Source organism: Silene latifolia, chromosome 2 (assembly GCF_048544455.1).
Source record: "Silene latifolia isolate original U9 population chromosome 2, ASM4854445v1, whole genome shotgun sequence".
Lineage (NCBI taxonomy): Eukaryota > Viridiplantae > Streptophyta > Magnoliopsida > Caryophyllales > Caryophyllaceae > Silene > Silene latifolia.
In genome coordinates, this window is record NC_133527.1 from 125,173,043 (window position 1) to 125,195,680 (window position 22,638).

The 22,638-nt window shown below is 40.8% G+C and overlaps 1 non-coding gene across 1 annotated transcript; it reads right to left on the reverse strand.

The window, feature by feature from the left end:
* Window positions 1–22,109: 22,109 nt before the first annotated feature.
* LOC141644602 (small nucleolar RNA R71) lies at window positions 22,110–22,216 on the reverse strand. The gene has a single exon (XR_012544215.1). It is a non-coding gene; the product is annotated as a small nucleolar RNA R71 (small nucleolar RNA).
* Window positions 22,217–22,638: the final 422 nt, after the last annotated feature.

Genomic DNA, 22,638 nt, shown 5'->3' on the forward strand with positions numbered 1-22,638 from the left:
ATGTTATAATTGACTTGAATAGATTAGCCTTGCGATAAGAATTGTTTTAGGCAATATAATTGTTATTAGGTTGAATGTATGCATGCAGGAAACCAATTTATAAAAGTAGTTAACCCCGACCTGGATCGAAAGATTGGAAGGGAAGGCTTGCTTAATTACAATAGGGTATTGTAGTGAGGGCGAAAGCTAAGCTATTTACGCTCTAGGGCGGTTTAAGGACCGAAAGGTGACGACCATAGCCCTTCTTGTCAATAGTTTAATCGTCTCAGTATACACGATAGTATAGCTGCCACGGTCGACCGATTCCTAGCATATTTCCTTTCTCTTATTGTTAATTTCCTTTATCCCTTTTCTCTTGTCTTTAGCTTCAGTAGTTTAGTTAGTCCAAATCAATCAAACCCCCAACTAGTGACATTAGACAGATAAAATAAACAAGTAGATAGTAAACCGCCTCCCTGTGGAGATCGACCCTACTTACCGCTGACTTCTGTTAGCAGTACTTAGGTATTTATTTTTGGTACGAAACGACAGTATCAAAATTTGGCGCCGTTGCCGGGGAGGCACCTATTTATTTATTTGTTTCATTTTATCTGTTTTTAGCCTCAGGGGATTTTTCCCTTGAGGCCGTTCTAATCTTTTCCTTGAGTGCTGTTTTGATAGGCCTTACAGGTACTACCTAGACAGTTCTAGGTGAAAGATCGTCAGAGGGAAGGCTTGAGTACCTTTGACCTGTCACCCATGTCCCATTATATGGCACAACAGGTGATTTACTGCGGGAGATGTGGTGCTGCTGGGCATAATGCAGTTTTTTGTCTGGCAGAGAATGACGAAGTTTACGCGTTCAAGCAGCGTAGACGAGCTAGTCAAGCAGCTGTAGTTGTGCCGCCACATCCACCCTATCAATAGCCACCGCAACAAGGTCTTCCTGATATACAAGAAGAATAGATTGCGGAGCTGAAATCCTTGATGGAGACACTTGCATTCCAAGCGCAAGAATATGTCTCGCGAGTTGATAACCTCGAGTCTGTAATTGCTCAGTTAGCAGCTGAGATACAAATAGAAGAGATCGCGGAGCTGACATATTTAATGGGGACGCTTGTATCCAAAGTGCAAGAGAGTGATAGACATATGGACGCTCGAATCCTTGAGCTGGAGTCGCAAATAGCTCAGTTAGCAGCTGAGTCGGATAATGGGCAACCAGAAGAGGTATACCTTGCTGAGAGCGGTTTTTCCCATGAAGAAACCGTGTTGCCCAATGCTGAGGATGACTTTTATGACTCAGACGACGAGTTTCTATCACATTTCACCACCCCACACGAGGATTTCAGTGCTGTACAGGAGGAATCACTCGATCGAGTGACTAATATTGGTCGATCAAGTGATTTGCCAGGAGAAAGTGCTTGATCGAGTGATATTTCCACTCGATCGAGTGGAATTCAGGAGGAAACTGGTCGATCGAGTGATTATTCTGCTCGATCGACTGAATTGGCCATTGGGAGCTTTGATTCGTCATATGGGTTTGATTTAGATGGCTATTTTGATGATGATAACTGTTATGGTGAGTCTCTCTTATTCAAAGCCGAGTTAGATGCACTTGAGGCTGCGATTTACGGGATGAAATCTACTGAGGAGGGTGACAAAGAGGCTGAGTCGGTAATTACTCCTAGCGCGGATGAGGTAATAAATTCTTTTATCTACGATTCCGTCATTGAGAGCGATCAACCTGAGGTGGTGAACGATAATTCAATTATTATCTGTTTAAATAGTAAATTACCTCGTTTGACTTACGCTTTGCATTCTAATGCTTTGCCCCTTCCTAGTAGGTCGTACTATTTAATGATTTTTCACCATCCCTATCATCACAAAATTGTTAATCTGAAATGGAGCCCTAGATTATCATTAATTGCTCCCGAGTTCCTATGTTTCGTGGATAAATTTAGGAGCTCTCATAGGAAATTCGTTAGACTTAAATGTTTATATACTTTTATTTCCTATGCTTGTATTCCACTGTGGTGCTACTTACATTTTTGTGTAGCACATGCGCAGATGTACGATTTATGCTGCGTGCTTTGAGCTGTTTTGATTGTATTTAATTATAGAGCCTCGAAGAAAAGAAGGTCGAGCTGGGACCTGACTGAAGCTAGCGCTACCCGGGAGGCAACCCGGAGATTTGTTTTTAATTTCTTATTTTTTTCAGTAGTATTAAATGGTTGTTATACCATAGACTTTCTCAGTATGCTTGTCTTGTTAGTTTGCAGGCTGTTTTTAATTGCATTTTGCAGGAACACGCTGAGAATCACTCGATCGAGTAGTTTTTCTACTCGATCGAGCACTTTTGCTGACGAATTTACTCGATCGAGTGAAATATCTACTCGATCAACCACCTGCAAGATGAGAAACTACTCGATCGACCACAATTCTCTTCGATCGAGTAGTTTTTGGATGCCCTTTCACGCTTTTGACTTGGATTCGCTTCCTGAGACGGTTTCCGGCCCTTTAGCAACCTCCCATGTTCATGGTCGGTTTGGGGAGGTCCCCTTATTCGCACATTTGTGAGTTTTTCCGTATTTACTCTTTCCCTCCTTTAGTTTGCATTTCCTTTCCATGTTTTGGTACAATGGGGGCATTGTACGGTTTGGTTTGGGGAGGTTCTGCATCCATATCTGTGTCTGCATTTTGTTTTCATTGCATTTCAGTTATCACGTTTAATTTAAGTTTGCATTGTTGTTTATTTTTGTTAAAAATTCAAAAATTCCATAAAAAAAGTAGAAAAATTCAAAAATTTCATGTTTATTTTTGCATATAGGTTGAGTCGGAACGGTAAATTTCAATGATGAAATTGCACTATACCTGTCTTTTTGCTTAAGCCTTGCATTAGACTGTTATCTTTTAGCTTTGTCTTATTGCATATCTACGAGTTAATGTTAAATTTAGTTGAACATATAGACTTGACCTGAAATTTTGGCAACCTACTTATAAATTCTGAGGAACTAGAGCCTTATAAACTGGTGTCATTTGTGACCAGTTTCATGTAGGATTGTGAGTAGTTACTCCTTGCATATCATGTATCATTAATTTGCACGTATATGAAATTCAATTGCTTTTTGCCGTCATACATTCGGGTTAGTGGTTGGTGTCACATGCAGGGAGGTGCTCACAATTTCCCTTTCTTTCATTTTTACCCATTTAACTCCACATTAGCCAAATTTGCCTGTTGACTCTTAGCTACATTCCAAATTCAGCCTGCCTTGTCAAGCTAGTTTAGATTGTTCTGTGGTATATTGTCTATTGTATCAAGATTGGCTTGCATCTATTGATTCGGAGTTGGTAACTTATGAAGAAAAGGAGGAAAATGAAAAAGAGAAAAAAATTCGAAAAAGAAGAAAAAAAGAAACCGAAAAAAATAGAAAAAGAAAGGAAAAAAAAAGATATGTTGTTTGTTGATTAGTCGGTTTCTACTCCTATGCTTTATTTACATATCTTTTGAGGAGTTAGTTCAGTTTGGTTTGGTGAGATTTTATGCCAAATGAAGGGCATGTGCTTAATTCATAATTGAGTTGGAAATGGATATATCTCATATGGTTTTGTTTAGGTACTAGCTTGGCCGCCTATACCTCCACATTCCCATAAATGTTTTGCCTTTTCTTACCCATTGCCTCACTTTACCATATTTTTGTAAGCCCTCGGCTATGACAGGACCTTGTTTGGTTGGAATGTATGTTTGGTAGTTAGAATTGTCTATCATATTAGTTGCATGCATGTTTAAGTGGGTCGTAGTCTAGGTGAGTGACTATTCTTCTTTCTCTCTTTTACATATATATGTTCACCCTTTGCTTCATGAGAGAAGAGTAACCCGCGAGAGTCCATTGTTTAAGGTCTTGCAGGGTCGACGGTTCAGCTTTATTATAAACATCTTATAACTCGTTTGCATTTGACTGTCTTGCTATAAGTGTTAATTTGTCTGCATTAAATTGGCTTAAGTGGGCATTTGTAGCTAGCTCTGAGTTATCCTTCCCGTTCCTTTGGTTGCATTTTAGTTTGCTCGAGGACGAGTAAAGGTTTGGGTTGGGGAGATTTGATACGTGCATTTTATATAGTCTTTTTAGCCTATTTTATGCACGTATTTCTATGGTTTTATCGTGGTTCTATGCTACGAAATGCCCCGAATATGCTACTTTGGTGTATTTTGTCTTAATTGCAGGAATGGACCATAAAGTAGTGAAATCAGGCCATTTGCCGTCCGTTTTGCATGCATTTGGAGGAAGAGTAGATTTGGAGCGGGAATTATAGCTGTCTTGGGATGCGTGAAGCTGTTTCGGGAGCTAAAAGGACAAGTCAAAGTCAAACTAACGGATTTTATAGCTGCTGAAGTCAAGATCCACTCGATCGACCAGTAGCTGTTATTGTTCTAGTCGATCGAGTGGTTTTTCTACTCGATCGACCAGTAGCTGTTATTGTTTTAGTCGATCGAGTGGTTCTTCTACTCGATCGACCGGTCTGAGCTATAAATTGCTCGATCGAGTGATTCTAAACCACTCGATCGAGTGGTTTATCCTACGGGCTTGGGCTTTTTAGTTATTTTCGTCAATTAGGTTTAGCAAATCCTATTTTCTTATAAATAGGAGAGTTAGGACGTCAGTTAGGGTGCTTTTTGATCGGGGGTCGCACGTTACTGTTCACTGTCACTTTGTTCTTCCTTATTTCCGGATCATTAATTCAGTAATTTAATTCTTCCCCTTTCTTTTCCTCTTTAATTTATGCTTATTATTACTGTTCTTCCTTTATTTCTTGTTTCCCCTTAATTATGCGTAGCTAAATCCCTTAATATGTTAGGATGAGGGAAGCCGTGGTAGCAACATGTTATAATTGACTTGAATAGATTAGCCTTGCGATAAGAATTGTTTTAGGCAATATAATTGTTATTAGGTTGAATGTATGCATGCAGGAAACCAATTTATAAAAGTAGTTAACCCCGACCTGGATCGAAAGATTGGAAGGGAAGGCTTGCTTAATTACAATAGGGTATTTAGTGAGGGCGAAAGCTAAGCTATTTACGCTCTAGGGCGATTTAAGGACCAAAAGGTGACGACCATAGCCCTTCTTTTCAATAGTTTAATCGTCTGAGTATACACGATAGTATAGCTGCCACGGTCGACCGATTCCTAGCATATTTCCTTTCTCTTATTGTTAATTTCCTTTATCCCTTTTCTCTTGCCTTTAGCTTCAGTAGTTTAGTTAGTCCAAATCAATCAAACTCCCAACTAGTGACATTAGACAGATAAAATAGACAAGTAGATAGTAAACCGCCTCCCTGTGGAGATCGACCCTACTTACCGCTGACTTGTGTTAGTAGTACTTACGTATTTATTTTTGGTACGAAATGACAGTATCATCAGCAAAAGAGGCATCGAGATTGATCCTACCAAAATCAAGGCCCTTCAACAAATGCCTCAGCCTAAGAACGAGAAGGAGATTCGCGGATTTCTCGTTCAAGTCCAATACATCAGCCGCTTCATAGCCAAACTCACTATGATTTGTGAACCAATCTTCAAGAAGCTTCGCGCCTCCGATCACACCGATTGGGACGACGGCTGTCAAAAGGCCTTCGACAGGATAAAGGAAATCCTATCCAAGCTTCATGTCCTCGTGCCACCTCAACAAGGAATTCCCTTATCCCTATACCTAACTGTCACCGACACGGCCATGGGAGCAATTCTAGCACAAACAGTCGACGACGATGAACGAGCCATCAACTACATCAGCAAAAAGTTCATTGAGTATAAGACAAGGTACACCAACTAGAAAAGACATGCCTTGCCCTGGTCTGGTCAACAAAGAAACTGCAACACTACATACTCAACTACACGGTTCACATCTACTCCAAGATGGACCCGGTCAAATACATCTTCGAAAAACCCGTACTAAACGGAAGGCTGTCTTGGTGGACACGCATGCTATCTGAGTTTGACCTCAAATTCGTACCCCTCAAGGTTATCAAGGGAAGGGCAGCCGCCAATTTCCTACCAGAAAATCCCGTCAACGAGGATCCAACGACCGACACATGGTCACTTCCTGACGAAGACATCCTTTCTGCCGACACCGACGCATGGGACCTATACTTTGACGGTTCATCAAACCTGAGAGGCTTCAGAGTAGGAATCCTTGTAATATCACCAGAGGGAGAACATGTTCCGATCTCAGTCAATCTAGACTTTGTCGTCACCAACAATGCCGCCGAATATGAAGCATGCCTCATCGGCCTACAAGCAGCCATAACGCTTGGCATCAATAAGTTAAGGGTCCACGGTGATTCCTCCCTTATCATCAATCAGGTGTCTGGATCATGGAAAATCCGAAGGAACAACTTAGCACCCTACCGAGCAAAAATCAATCAGGAGGCCGAGTTCTTCGACCAAGTCGACTACTTCTACTTGGCACGAGAGGAAAATCAATTTGATGATGCCCTGGCAAAACTTGTCGCGCTCGTCAACATACCGACGACATGACATCAATGCTCTTATGTGTTGAGAGAAGGAGCGAGCCAGCTCAGATCTGCGCCATCAACAACAACGAGGAAAAACATGTCGAACCTTGGTACCAAGCCATCCTTAACTACAAAAACAAAAACGAATTCCCTCCAAACTCTGATACAAGAGGAAAAAGAGCCATCCGTTTACTTGCATCACAATTCGTGATAAACCAAGAACACCTATACAAAAGAACACCCCAAGGAATCCTTCTCTTTTGCATCGATCACCACAAAGCCAAAAACGTCATGGGAGAGGTCCACGATGGAGAATGCGACCCTCACATGAGCGCAATGATGCTGACCCGAAAAATCATGCGGTTAGGCTACTATTAGACCACCATGGAAGCTGATTGCAGAAACTACGCCAAACATTGCCACAACTGCCAAATCTTCGTCAACATACAACATATACCACCACCCCTTTTATAAACCATGACATCATCCTGGCTTTTCTCGACCTGGGGCATTGACATCATCGGGAAAGTCAACCCGATAGGCACCTAAGGGTATTTCTTTGTCCTCGTCGCCATCGACTACTTAACCAAATGGGTGGAAGCATAGTCCTATGCAGTCTTGACACCTAAACAATTGGCCACGTTCATCTAGGACAACATCATCTACAGATATGGGGTACCCCATGAAATCATCAGCGACCAAGGCTCCCACTTTCGGGCGGAAACACAAGCCTTGCTAGACAAATACAAAATCAAGCGACATCGATCATCCCCCTATCGTCTCCAGGCCAATGGAGCGGTAGAGACAGCAAACAAAACTCTTGTCACCATCATCAAGAAGATGCAAGATAATTACCGCGATTTGCCGAGCAAACTCCCATTCGCACTCCGGGGATACCGAACCTCCATTCGAACATCAACATGAGTCACACCATTCTACCTAGCATACAGTATGGAGGCGGTTCAACCAGTAGAGTTGGAGGTCCCATCTCTACGCATCCTACAGGAGAGTCAAGTTCCTGAGGCGGAATGGACCCGTCGAAGGTTCGAACAACTCACGCTTCTAGACGAACGTCGACTCAACGCCTTGCACAATGTCCAGCTATACCAATGACGTATACAACGGGAATTCAACAAAAAGGTCAAACCTAGGAATATCCAAGAAGGCGACTTGGTCCTCAAGTCGGTTCGAGCACCACTACCCGTCGATCCTAGGGGGAAATTCAAACCCAATTGGGCCGGGCCATACCTGGTCAAGAAAATACTTTCGGGGGGCGCAGTTAGACTGAGTGACCTAGACGAGAAGGATTTCAAAAACCTTACCAACTTAGATAAACTCAAGAAATACTACCCTTGAACCTTAGTAACCACAAACCTTACCCTTGTTTCACAACTAGTAACCACAATATCCCTTTCAAGTTAAGTTCATCAAACGCATTCTGATTTGAAATTGCATGTTTTACCGAGTTTAAGTTGCGGCACCTTGCCACGTTTCAAGCGACCTTTGATCTGTCAAAGGCAACATCCATTTTCACTCATACAAAAAACCTGAACTACGAGCATGGTTTGTGACACGGCTGTCGCAACCCTATCAAAAATAAAACCAACCGGTCTCTATAAAATGTAGTAGAGGCAGTCGGGTATCGAATCCATAGGGAGATGGGAATATTGTATACTAACTAAGTCTGTCTAAGTAACCGTTTCTTGGGGTTTTGATTAATTTGGTTCTAAACTACAAAGATATAAGGGAGGAGAGCAGAGAGGAAACAAGGAGTAAACTTTAAGGAAATTGACAAATAGACAGAAATAGCTAGGACAGTTGGTTCACCATGGGTTTTTAGGAGTCCAATCTAGGGTCATAGGTCAGCATAAACTCAGTCTGTAGGGTGATGAAAAGGTCCTTTCGGTCCGCTATTCGCCCTAAAACATTACTAACTTAGCTTTCACCCTCATTAGAATGCCCTAATGTTCATTGCAAGTCTTACCCCTTCCAATCTCTCGATCTAGGTCAAGTTGTACCAAATCAATTAGCTAAATGCGTCGACTCAAGCAACTAATCGCTATTAAGTGCAATGATTAACAACACCGATCCAATTTGTACCAAGCCCTAATCACCTATTCATAATCTCCCTAATCACCATGTGTCCCCTATGTCCTAACATAGAAGGATTAGCTTTGCATAATTATTAAAGAATCAATAACAACAAATAAAACAAATTAATAGAACATGGTGATAAATTGCTAAGCAAAACAAGAGAAATAACGAAAGAGAAAAGAGATGAATAGAGCAAGAATATTAATTACAATAATAATTAATCAAATTAAAGATTAGAAATACCAATACAAAGAGAGTTCCAAGCAATGGAGAATTTAGGTTTTTTAGGAGTAAAAGTGCTAAGAGAAGAGATTGATCTGTCGTCCTTCCCCCCCTCCCCCCCCCCCTCTTATTTATTCCAAGATACCAAAATAAAATATCCGAGAAATAACTAAAAGATTGCGTAATTGTCAAAAGCTCTCGATCGAGTAGAATCAAACCACTCGATCGAGTAAAATAGGTAGCCAACATCTCAATCGAGGGAAATAGGTTCTCGATCGAGGAACTCAAAATACACCCACCGTGATCGAGTAAAATATGTACTCGATCGAGATCTTTCAGCATCCAAGGATACTCGATCGACTGGTTTAGGCAACCAATTTGGTTGATCGAGAACAGTAGCACTGTATCAGCGTAGATGCACTCAAAACATCTTCCGAAATCACTTCACGCATCTTTAGGTAATAATTTATGGGCTCCGATTCTTCTTTCTCCAAAATGCATGCAATTGGGACAGGTTCATGCTCGATTTTGCTCCTTCTCGGTTCATACCTGGAAAATACAAGACAAACCAAAGTGGACTATTCGGGGGACATTTTTAGCTAGATGCCACATAAATAACATAGAAATGTGTGTAAATATAGGGTAAAAACCTTATATAAAATGCACGCATCAAATCTCCCCAAACCAAACCTTTGCTTGTCCCCAAGCAAACTATAAATGCAACTAAAGACAACTAGTTGAACGGGACCAACCTACCAGCTACAAATTGTCCACCCAAGCCAATTTAATGCAACAAATAACATGTAGCAAAGGGTTAAGTGCAAACGAGTTAAATCAATGTTTTAAACTACTGAACCGTCGACCTTACAAGACTCATATATATCGGACTCTCACGGGTCGCTCATCACACAAATTAAGCACATGGTGAGTATAATTGTATGAGATAGAAAGAAGTAAAGTCGCTCACCTAAACTTCGACCTATAAGAACATGCATGCAGCTAACATGAAACCGATTTCTACCGACCGTACATATGTATTCCAACCAAACAAGACCAAGACACACGCCGAGGACTTACATATAATGTGAGGTGAGGTAATTGGGTACAAAAGGGCAAAATAAATTTGGCTAAGTGGAGGTAAAGCCAAGCTAGTACAACCATAACCAAATAGTAAACTCATTCCGCTTCATCAAGCTATTGTGGCAAAACATCACTCACACCAACAAAAGACTGCCCATAAGAAATAATGTCAAGCATGGGAGTCATAATAAATAACATTTCACATGATTCTTTTTTTTTCTTTCTTCTTTTTCGTTCTTTCAATTTTCTCTTCTTTTTTTCACATTTCTTTTTCATTTCATTTTTCGTCTTTTTCAATTCATACCACCAACTTCAAATATTTCAAAGCGAGCCAAATTGACATGGATAAAAGCATATCCACAAAAACCACTCAACTAGCTTGACAAGGCAGGCTAAATTTGGATGTAGTTAGGGGGTCAAAAGGCAAATTTGGCTAATGTGAAGCTAATGGGTAGTAATGAAAGAAGGGTTGTAAGTTACCTCTCCACGTATGTCACCACTGCAAACCGAATGCATACAGATACTAATAAAAGGGCATCATGCTTGTGCAAATTGATGTTACATGTCTTATAGAGAGTACTACTCACATCCTAATTGAAACCGGTGATGAACGTCACCAGTTTATCAAGCTCTGAATTTTAGAATGTATATGTAGCTTGCCAATATTAGAGTCAAGTCTATTCGTTCAGATAAGTTTAAACCAAAAACTCGTAGATTATGCAAATGACTATGCCACTAAAAATGTTAAATATGTGCAAGGCAAGGGTAAATGACTCAAAGTAGCACAGAAGTCTCAACGCTCTGACCCAACCTATATGCAAAATTTAAATATGCAAAATTTAGCATGGAATTTTTGAATGTTTTATGAGATTTTGGAATAAAACAACAGTGCATGCGAAAATAAACGTGCAAACTGAAATGCAATAAAAACAACATGCACACACAGATATGGATGCATAACCTTCCTAAACCAAACCTTACAATGCCCTCATTGTACCTAAAAATAGGGACATGGAATGAAAAGTGAAGAGAAGAGAGAGGTGTAAGCTCGGAAAACATACAAGTTGACGCAAAATAACGACCTCCCCAAACCAGCCAGCAACATGGGGTCATAAATAGTCCCATAATAACCTCGCAGGACACGAGTCAAAGCAGCGGCACTTGATCGAATTAGGTGTCATTCGATCGAGGAAATGGGACTTGTGAAAGCGCTCGATCGAAGAATGGAGGCTCTCGATCGAGATGTCGTCTTTTGGTAGTACTCTATCGAGAAATGGGGGTGTTCGATCGAGTAGATTGGGTAGCAAAAGTGCTCGATCGAGAAAACGAAGTACTCGATCGAGTGAGTCACGTGAGGTTCCTGCAAAAAACATAACAAATAACCTACGGAACTTACAAAACAAGTTCAAACGTTCAGTCTATTGTTTAGAAAACTGACAACTAAAGCACACAAAATTAACCAAAAGTTTTAACAAAAGTACAACAAATTACAAGCCGGGTTGCCTCCCAAATAGCGCAGGTTTAAGAGGTCTCGCACGACCTTTTGACTTCAATTATCTTGCTCATCTGGATTGTCGAAGTAGAAAACTTCGATCGTGCCAACCAAGTCATGTGCTCCATAGTAATGATTCACATATTGGCCATTCACATTAAATCTTTCGCCCTCGGAATTCTCTAATTCAACAGAACCAAATTTGGTGACAGCAGTCACTGTATAAGGGCCACTCCGCCTGGACTTCAGCTTACCAGGGAACAAGCGTAGTCGGGCATTAAACAGCAGCACCTTGTGCCCGACATGGAATTCTCGTGGTATGATTCTTTTGTCGTGCCATCTCTTTGTTTTCTCTTTGTAGATGCGCGAGGTATCATAGGCATTTAGCCTAAACTCTTCCATCTTATCTAGCTGTAATAAACGGTTCTGACCACACAACTTAGGATCATAATTTAATTCACGAATAGCTCACCAAGCCTTGTTGATGTGACCATAATTAGAGCATATTTAGTCCCCGAATTAGCCTTGTTCCCATGCTTTTTAGTGCATATTTAGGTCATTTATTGTCTTTAGTTCTTTGTTTTGCATATTCTTTGAGGTTTTGTGTCCTTGGTAGGTGATGCGTGTCCTAAATATGATGTTTTACACCCTATTTTACACGCATTTCAGAGCTCATTTATGTAGTTTAAGGCTACTATTTGCCCCATTTCGTCTACTTTCGTATTTTTATGTAATATTGCAGATTTATGCGGAAATGAGTAGATATTGAGCCAAATCCGTCCCCGAGTATCTTGCATTTCATTTGACATGAAGTATTTGCTCAAGGGACGAGCTTGGTGCGCATTTCGAGGCCCGAAAGACAAATCCACGAGAAGTTTGAAGTCAAGTATCAGCTAAAGCAGTCGATCGACCGCTACCTATGGTCGATCGACCAAACCACGACTTCCAGGAGCCACTGTTCAGAGCTTACCAGTCGATCGACTAGCCTCAGTAGTCGATCGACCCAGCCGCTAATCTGCGTGAATTAAAAGATCGAGGAATAGCAAGCCCATAGGAGTTAGGTTTTGACAATAAGAACTACGTTGTATTCAATATAACGTATGCTAGGTTTTGAGAACATTCATCCAGTTTTCATCAGAGTTAAATCACGAAATTAGTTAGGGTTCTTTAGTTTACAAATATTTCTTTCAATAAAAGTTACATTGGCATTCGGTTTTCTGATCTTTTTCCTGCAATTCTTCTACTGGTATTCCTTTATTCACTATTTCAGTTTTATTGCTTAATTCGTTTGTAGTTAGAATTTATAGATTAGTTTCCCGAAGCCATAATTATCGTTTTATGCTAATCTTTTGTTCCGTTAATTCAAGCATGAATTCAGTAGTTTATTTCGTTTATAGTGTTATTGTTTTTACCAATATCATGAGTAGCTAAATACCTCGTGCAAAGATGTAGGGGAACTGTAGATTAGGCGGCAGTAGAATAGTACGACCTGAGTTGCGCCACGGTCGATCGACCGCACACCCTGGTCGATCGACTGGCCACGTGAGGTTTTGCTTCGTTTTAATTGATTTAAATTCTCATATCCTATTTGTAGGTTCTTCTTATGCGCAGGTCACAGGGTGGTGAATTAGTACCGTTCAATCCTGAGATTGAGAAGACTTTGCGTGAGTTGAGACGATCATCCAGAATATTGTCGACAGAGGAAGAGCTGAGTACTCTGTCTAGTTACTACGAGGCCGAGATGTTTGAGGAAGATCCATATTCATCTCCTGTTTCCACTTCTTCAGCTGAGACCGTCACATCTCCAGATTTTCCAGTCATGGCTGAAGAGGCGACTATAGCGAGTCATTCTGAGCCGACAGCTGCAAATCCCTATAAGGGGTTTGCCCCACCAGGGACGGACAGGAAGTTTGAGCCGAAACCGTCCTTTATTAATTTGGTTGAGAGAAACCAATTGGGGAGAGCTGCAACTGAAGATGCAGCCAAGCATATGGAAACATTTATCGATTATTGTTGTTCCATACCCCCACCAACCGGCGTGACCCCAGACCAGGTTAAGGAGACCATGTTTATATTCTCTCTTCGTGATGCTGCAAGATAGTGGTACAGAGACCTGGATTGATCTGCTAATGGGATCACCGACTGGAATTCCTTGGCCTTGGCATTCTACAAGAAATATTTTTCTGCCTCGAATACCAATGCCATTAGAGCTTAGATCACGAGCTTTAAACAGGGTCTGGATGAGAACTTTCATGAGGCATGGGTCCGTTTCAAGAAGTTGGTGCGAACCATACCGCACCATGGGTTTGAGAAGTGGAGCCTATGCAATCATTTCTACAATGGGCTCTATGACGATCAGAGAGCTGTCCTGGATGCTGCAGCTAGTGGCAGATTCCAGAAGAATATGGGAGAGACTAAGGGGTGGAAAATCATTGATGATTTGGCCACCCATAAGGCTGAGTATGGGAATTCGAGGGGAAATCAAAGGAGAAGTGCTGAATCTCCTTCTGTAGCTGCACTAGAGGCTCTCACGACCATATTTGATAAGTATGAGTTGTGAGGAGCTTCAAAAGGAGGGATATACCAGGTGAATGCTGTTTCAGACGGTCCTTTCGTCTGCAAGAGATGTGGAGGAGATGGACATATTTCAGACCATTGTCCTATTCCTTATGAGTCTTGTGCTGCCTTTCAACATTATAGGCAGACAAACACCTACTATGAGCCGAATGTCCATCCTAACTTGAGGTGGAGTAGCCAAAATGTCCTTAATCCAACTCCACCTCCACAGCAGCAGCAGCAGCAAAGTTATGTGCCCCCTCATAAGCAACAACAATACCAAAAACCTCTTTATGTGCCACAGCAGCAGCAGCAGTCCCAAGGATCTGATTTTACTGAATTGAAGAACTTGTTGTTGAAGGAGTCTCAAGCTAGAGAGGCCGGGATGAAGATGTTAGAGAGCCAACTTGCTCAATTGGCTAGCACGAATACAACTCGAGCTCCGGGACATTTACCAACACAGACGGAGCAAAAAGAGACCCTCAATGCCATTACTTTGAGGAGTGGGTCTACCCTTGATGGGCCCATTATGGTTGAGGACGTCACTGAAAAAGATGAGGCGGAACCAAGCAAGAAGAAGGCAGTGACGAACAAAAGCAAGAAAAAGATGATCAGCAGGTATGTCAGTCGATCGACTGACATACCCAGTCGATCGACTAATCCGCGACAAGCGGAAGCTACTGTTCCTATTGAAGTCAGTCGATCGACTGACCAACCTGGTCGATCGACTGAGATCGCTGCTGAGGGTGATTCGTTTCGTCCTCCAATGCCAAATAACTTGAGCGATCACTTGTTTCGGGGTACGACAACCCCAAAAATATTGAGGCAAGACCCAAATGCTGATGGGTCAGATCCGGTTCCGAAGTACGACCCTATGTCGATTAATGGCTCACATTTGAGACGGTCTGAAGAAGGGTCAAGCTACAACAAGGAGAAGGTGGTGGATTTTCAGCCTCAATCCACCGATGCCGGCATGAGAGATTTAGAGGAGAGGGCTAAGTGGCTACATTCAGCCCCCTATCCAGAGAGATTGGTGCCGACAAAGGAATAGGTATCTTTTAATAAATTTGAAAATGTTGTTCGTAGCTTAAACGTACAAGTACCTTTCCTAGAATTAGTTAATCAAGTGCCTGCTTACATGAAATTTATGAAGCAATTACTGTCTAAAAAGAAGTCACTTGAGACTGTGCATACTATCGCACTAACTGAGGAGTCATGTTCTTATTTGAGCCATTGCACCTCTTAAGCTAGAAGACCCGGGTAGTTTTTCAGTCCCATGTAATATTAGCACCTTTTCTATTGAGAAAGCCTTATGTGACCTAGGAGCCAGTATTAGTGTAATGCCCTTGAGTCTTGCTAGGAAGCCGAAGTTGAATAGGTTTGCGGTCACAAACATGACAGTACAGATGGCTGATCGCTCTACGGTTCAGCCAATAGGAGTCTTAGAGGACATTCCCGTGCAAATAGGGAAGTTCTTCTTCCCTGTTGACTTCGTTGTGCTCGATATGCCCGAAGATGCCCACATCCCTTTCATTTTGGGTAGACCATTCCTGCACACTGCTGGTGCAGTTATTGATGTTGGTTCGGGTACTTTGACCTTTAAGGTAGGCAAGCATTCCATTGTCTTTGCCAGACGGCTAGGAAGAAAGACCCCATGTGGCCCGTAACTTGTAATACGGTTTCTGAAAAGAAATCTTATTTTATACTTCCTGATATGCATGTCTCTATTCCTACTTCTGTTGTGACACCTCCGCCCCAGATTTGGAGCAAAGTGGAGGAAGATTCTACTGTTTTAGATATTGCAGGAGCTGGTTTGGGGAAGGAGGAGCCGCATGTTGCTCCACCTGTGAAGGAGCCGATCGTTCAAAGAGGTGGTCTAGGATGCCTTAGCTATGGCACTGATGAGGAGCCTGAAGATGAGCCAGTCAAAGCAACGGAGTCTGATCTGGATTCCGACGAGTCAGAGGAGGTCATTGATTGGGAAGATATTCGACATGTTGATCCGTTGAGCTTGACGGATGTTGGAATTGAGAAGAGTGCCGCTGAGAAGATGAGCACTATTGAGGCTTCCTCTGGTAGCCAGAAGCTGACCAAGTGGGCCATTCCGTGGCCGTTATTGATCAACTATTAGTTGATTGAGACTTTTTCAAAACATTTACAATCTATTGCTTTCGTTGAACTTTTTATTGTTTTGTGTGCGCGAGACTTCGCATTTTAAGTTTGCTTAGGATTTTTAACACTTTAGTTGGTTACTTTGGGTTCTGCGCAATTTTTGGGCGCGTATTATTGTGCATTTGCAGGTTTATAGACCTTAATAGCTCGAGTTATTGAGCTATTTTGAAGAAAATCAGAACTTACAGCAGGAAAGTCAGTCGATCGACCGGCCTGAGTGGTCGATCGACTGAGCTGCGATTTCCAGGAGCTTCTGTTCCTGTTCACTCAGGTCGATCGACTGGATGATGTAATCGATCGACCGTTCTGCACTGCTACCTGTTCATGACCTCTCCCCTGTTGTGTTTGGTCGTTTTGCGGAATTGAGGGAGTCTTTCCTCCTCTTTATGTTCCGACATTTTTCTGTTTTCTTCCATTTTTTTTCATCTTATGCACATAATTACCGCTTCCACTTTGCTTTCTTGGTTTTATGCGTGGTATTGTTGTCTTTTCAGGTACCTATTATTAGCACTGCTGGCTACTGAAACCTCCTAGCTCACGCTGGTTTGGGGAGGTTTCCTTTTGCTGCGCTTAAAGTCTTGTGAGTTTCTAAGCTTTACTTGATGTCCTTTATAGATTTTCTCGCAAATTCCCGTTTTCCTTTTCTTTATTACATGATTTTGCACAATGGGGACATTGTGCGATTTGGTTTGGGGAAGGGTTTTGCTTTGCATTTCATTTGCTTGCATTCACGTTTACATTTTGTCTTGCATTGTTGTTTAATTTCTCCATATATACAAAAATTCAAAAAAATTGAAAAAATTCAAAAATTCCAAAAATTGCACGTTTATTTTAGCATATAGGTCGAGTCGGAACGGTAGTATTTCAATGATGACATTGCATTTGCATCTGTTTTATGCCTAAGCCTTGCTAACTGACATGTTGTTAGTAGAATCATAAATGCATATCTACGAGTTTTCGTTAATTTCTTGCTGGACTTGAGACTTGACTTAGAAATTTGGCAAACTACTTATATTTTCTGAGTTATTAGAGCTTATAATTGGTGTCATCTATGAGACATGTTTCATAAATTTGCATAAATATGAACTTAATCTGCTTAATACCTGTGTGCATTCGGTCTGTGGTTAGTTGACACATATGGAAGAGGTCCCATTTTCTCATTTTACCCATAAGCTCCACAATGCCAAAAATAGCCTTTTTGTCCCGTTAACTACATCCTACATTTAGCCTGCCCTTGTCAAGATAGTAGTTTAGTTTTGGGATTGTTACTTCGTTTTTGGTAGCTATGCTCATTTTGAGGTGTCGTTGGGAAGAAATGGAGTAAGGAAAGAAAAGAAAAGAAAAAAAAAGAGAAAAAATAATTCGAAAAAGAAAAAAAAAAAAAAAGAGTCTGTACTGTTTAAGCCGGTCGATCGACTGCTCTACTTGGTCGATCAACCGATGCCCGAGAAGAAAGGAAATCAATTCGCATGATTCAAGTCTTTATTCAAATGGCGATTTTTACTCCCATGTTTCATTTGTATCTTATGGGGAGTTGATTATTTCGGAGATTGTGCGTTTTGTGCTTGCTATAGCACCTTTTCGATTTGATTTTGAGCAAGAAGTGGATATTGTCATATGGTTTTGTTACGGTACTAGCTTGATCACCTGTACCCCCATATTCCCATAAATGTTTTGCCTTTCCTGCCCATTACCTCACATATCCCTTATATACCTCGGCATGTGTCATGGTCATTTGTTCGGTTGGAATGCATATGTACGGTTGTAGAGATTACTTTCATATATATTATATTGTAGGCATGTTCTTATAGGTCGTAGTTAGGTGAGTGTCACTAGCAAAATGAATTCTTTCTATCTTTACATTACTCACCTGTTTTTATTGAGTGATTTGAGCGACCCGTGAGAGTCCAATTTGATAAGTCTCTATAGTTGACGGTTCAGCAGTTTTTGACGACTTTATAACTCGTTTGCATGATTCACATTACTAATTGATTGTTAGTTGCATTAAATTGGTTTAGGCTATTCAGTGTGAATTTCGCTCTGAGATGGAACTCGTTCCATTAGGTTTTAGGATCGAGTCTTGTTCTTGCTTGGGGATAAGCAAGAGTTTGGTTTGGGGAAGTTTGATGCGTGTCCTAAATATGATGTTTTACACCCTATTTTACACGCATTTCACAGCTCATTTATGTAGTTTAAGGCTACTATTTGCCCCATTTTGTCTACTTTCGTATTTTTATGTAATATTGCAGATTTATGCGGAAATGAGTAGATATTGAGCCAAATATGTCCCCGAGTATCTTGCATTTCATTTGACGTGAAGTATTTGCTCAAGGAACGAGCTTGGTGCGCATTTCGAGGCCCGAAAGACAAATCCACGAGAAGTTTGAAGTCAAGTATCAGCTAAAGCAGTCGATCGACCGCTACCTATGGTCGATCGACCATACCACGACTTCCAGGAGCCACTGTTCAGAGCTTACTAGTCGATCGACTAGCCTTAGTAGTCGATCGACCAAGCCGCTAATCTGCGTGAATTAAAAGATCGAGGAATAGCAAGTCCATAGGAGTTAGGTTTTGACAATAAAAACTACGTTGTATTCTATATAACGTATGCTAGGTTTTGAGAACATTCATCCAGTTTTCATCAGAGTTAGATCACGAAATTAGTTAGGGTTCTTTAGTTTACAAATATTTCTTTCAATAAAAGTTACATTGGCATTCGGTTTTCTGATCTTTTTCCTGCAATTCTTCTACTGGTATTCCTTTATTCACTATTTCAGTTTTATTGCTTAATTCGTTTGTAGTTAGAATTGATAGATTAGTTTCCCGAAGCCATAATTATCGTTTTATGCTAATCTTTTGTTCCGTTAATTCAAGCATGAATTCAGTAGTTTATTTCGTTTATAGTGTTATTGTTTTTACCAATATCATGAGTAGCTAAATACCTCGTGCTAGGATGTAGGGGAACTGTAGAGTAGGCGGCAGTAGAATAGTACGACCTGAGTCGCGCCACGGTCGATCGACCGCAGACCCTGGTCGATCGATTGGCCACGTGAGGTTTTGCTTCGTTTTAATTGATTTAAATTCTATATTTGACGAATCGAGTGCACGCGACTAGTTGAATGCTTAGTAAATGACCGACCCATTAGATCGAAAGATAGGGAGAGTTGTTAGACTACCAATTAAAATGACTAAACTATGCTAAGATCGAAAGATAGGTAAAGTTTAGATTATTAGTCAATTTTCAGGACGAAAGTTAGTATTAGTGATATTTGGGACTTGTAGCGAGATCGAAAGATGCTACATGTGAGAGTGGACCGAGAGGACCTCTTGTTTTCCCGCCTCATGTTTTTATTTCAGACCTACTTAGTTTGCTGCCGCCGAAACTATAGTGAACCGACCATCCTTGCACCCTTTTAATATTTGTTTTATCCGTTTATTTAGTTTATTGTCTTTTATTGCCTTTAGCTATAGATCAAATCAAACACTCCCACATTCGATGACTTAGACTGAAATTAGACAACTAATAATTACATCTGCCTCTCTGTGGTTCGACCCTGTTACCACTAGCTTCTGTTAGTTTTAATAGGTTTATAAATATTATTTTTGGTACTCACAACGACGGTATCAGTAGGAAAGGAGTGCAAACCTTGCATTTTCATGGCAAAATGAGCCTAAATTGATTGAATTCAATGACCAAGCATCAAGGAGAGACAAGATTAGAAGGCATTTGTACATACTATAGTAGATGGGCAATGATGAGAAAAGATCCTTGCATCCCCGAGGAAATCCTCAAGAATTTTATGAAGAAAAAAGGAGAAAAGAAGAAGGAACAAGACTACCTGACAATCCGTGCAGATTGCCTAGAAGACGCCCGTCTTCTCCCCACAATCCGTGCGTCTTCCAACACAAGACGCCTGGGCAAAAGCTCTAGAAGACGCCCGTCTTCACCCCCTGGACGCACGGGCATAAGCTGCCAAATACGCCCGTCTTAAGCTAAAGACGCCCGGATTCCCAGACAGTCCCATTTCGTCTTCTTCATGCTTCAAGGAAGGATGCACATCTTTTTCTAGAGACCGGAGTCTCCCTAGAGACCGGAGTCTCCCTAAAGTGACCGGCGATTCCTCAACAAGGGACTTAATCGTCATTTAAGCCCTTAGTTAACCCTAATTCATGCACCTAATCCCCACTATAAATACCCCATTAGGCTAATTAGAAGAGTATGTTCTTCTTAGCAATCTTTAGTGTAGTTAATATCAATCAAATCTCTCTTTAATCTTGTAATCAACATTTAATCAAGTTTTTAATACAAGTTTTATTTCCTTAATCTCTCTCTTGTTCATCATTTATTTTGGGTAATTGAAGATTATTTGGGTTATTATTGGGAGATTGACAACCTCTCAATCAAGCGTTCAAGTACTTCTTTTATTCTTTGCTTTATTATTGGAATCATTAGTAGGTATAATTCTCTTAATCCCTCTTTAATTATTGTTAATCACTTTCATTTATTCATCATGTTTCACTTTGTTGGTATGATTGACAACCTTGCTAGCATGTAGAACATGATAATGAGTGAGTAATTTCTTTAGCTAGGGTTAATGGATAATTAGGGGAAACCAACATGGGGAATGATTCATGATTAAATTAATATGCTTTCATAGTTTATTTGCTTGCTTGTTGTGATCTCAACTTATGCACATATTATGTTTGATGAAATGTGAGCCTATGAATCCTTGCATTTTTTACCCATCACCTATCTTTTCAATGAGACTTGTAAGACATAAACTAACTCGAGTCTCATTAGACCATGCATATTGTTGAGTAGGGAAGATTAAGTCGACTTGTAGGTGTTGTACAATCTAATCGATTCGGCTCCGGGACCCAAACTTTCCTAGGATTGTAAGATATAAACCAACTCGATCCATCACAACAATAATTGCTTGCTTATAACTTGAGAATATGTTTGTATGATTAATTTCCATGAATCCCCTATGACCCCATGACACCCTAGTGCCTTTTATCAATTGTTTACATCCCTTTTAATTCATCTTGCTTGTTTACTTTCTTTGCTATTTAGTTTAGTGATCTTCTACATCAAACCCCAATTATGAGACCCTTAGACACCGCTAGTTGCAATAGAAATCTCATCTCAATTCCCGTCCCTTGGGATCCGACCTTTACTTGCCTCTTTACTACTTGTATAGTTGTTTATGAAGTTATAAATTGTGTTTTGGTCTAGGTGCTCCTAACGACAAGTACTGAAAAACTAAACCCCACGAGGGAACACGGCCAAAAATGGCGCCGTTGTCCGGGGACGGTGTTAACTTGATTTATATTTTCTTGTATTGTTATTAGTTGTGTCTTTCTTTGCCTTGGGGAAGTAAAACTCCTCAAGGTTTGTTCTAATTGTTTTCAAGTTGTTTGATATTTTGCATGTCTAGAAGGTCACAAGGTAACTTGTTACCCTTTGATCACGAAATTGAAAGGACCTTGACAACCAATAGAAGACTTGCTTGGAGAACTTTGAGAGGTATTGGTGAGGTTGTAGATATTCAACCAAATACTATTGAGTTCATCAACCCTTTTGCAAAAGAAGGTGAGGAGAACCCAACACAAAATACAACACAAAATCAACCCACAATGCCTAAGTTTTCATCACATTCCGTACCCACCGAGGAGAACCTACCCAATGGTACTCCTACACCACAACATCTAACGGGAAATTTTATTGCCAAATCCGCATTTATCCAATTAGTCGAAAGAAGCCAATTTGGGGGGATGCCTAGTGAGGACCCTCATTCTCATATAGAGACTTTTTGTGACTATTGTGATGCGATTTCTCAAACCGGTGTAACTCAAGACCAAATTCGATGGGTCTTATTTCCTTTTTCTCTAATTGGCACCGCGAAACAATGGTTGAAAGACCTTGATAAGGCTACTCTCGGAATTTATTCTTGGAAGAAGTTGGCTCTAGCTTTCTAACAAAAGTTCTATCCACCAGAAAAGACTAACATGCTAAGAGCTCAAATTACGGACTTTAAGCAAAGGGATGAAGAATCTATGTATGAAGCTTGGGAGCGATTCAAGGGAATTTGTCGCTCATGTCCTCACCATGGACTTATTGAATGGTTCTTGGTACAACAATTTTGGAACGGTCTTTATGAAGATTCAAGGAACATTCTCAACATGGGATCAAATGGAATGTTCACCGAAGTTGATGACAATCAAACTTGGAACAAAATTTAGGAAATGGCGGTCCATAACTCACAATATAGTAGACCTCGCAAGGCTACTAGAGGAGGAAAGCATGAATTGGACTCCATTACTCAATTGGGTGCTCAACTTAGTGCTCACATTGATACCATCAATTTGAAGTTTGAAAAAGCTATGGCTAGACTTGAAGAAGCCTCAAAATCACCAAAGCATCATGTTAATGCCATGACGGCATCTTCATCAATCCCAAGTGGGATATGTGAGAATTGTGGAACTTTGGGACATGGCCAAAGTGAAAGTAGGGGAACAAATGTACAAGTGAATGCTT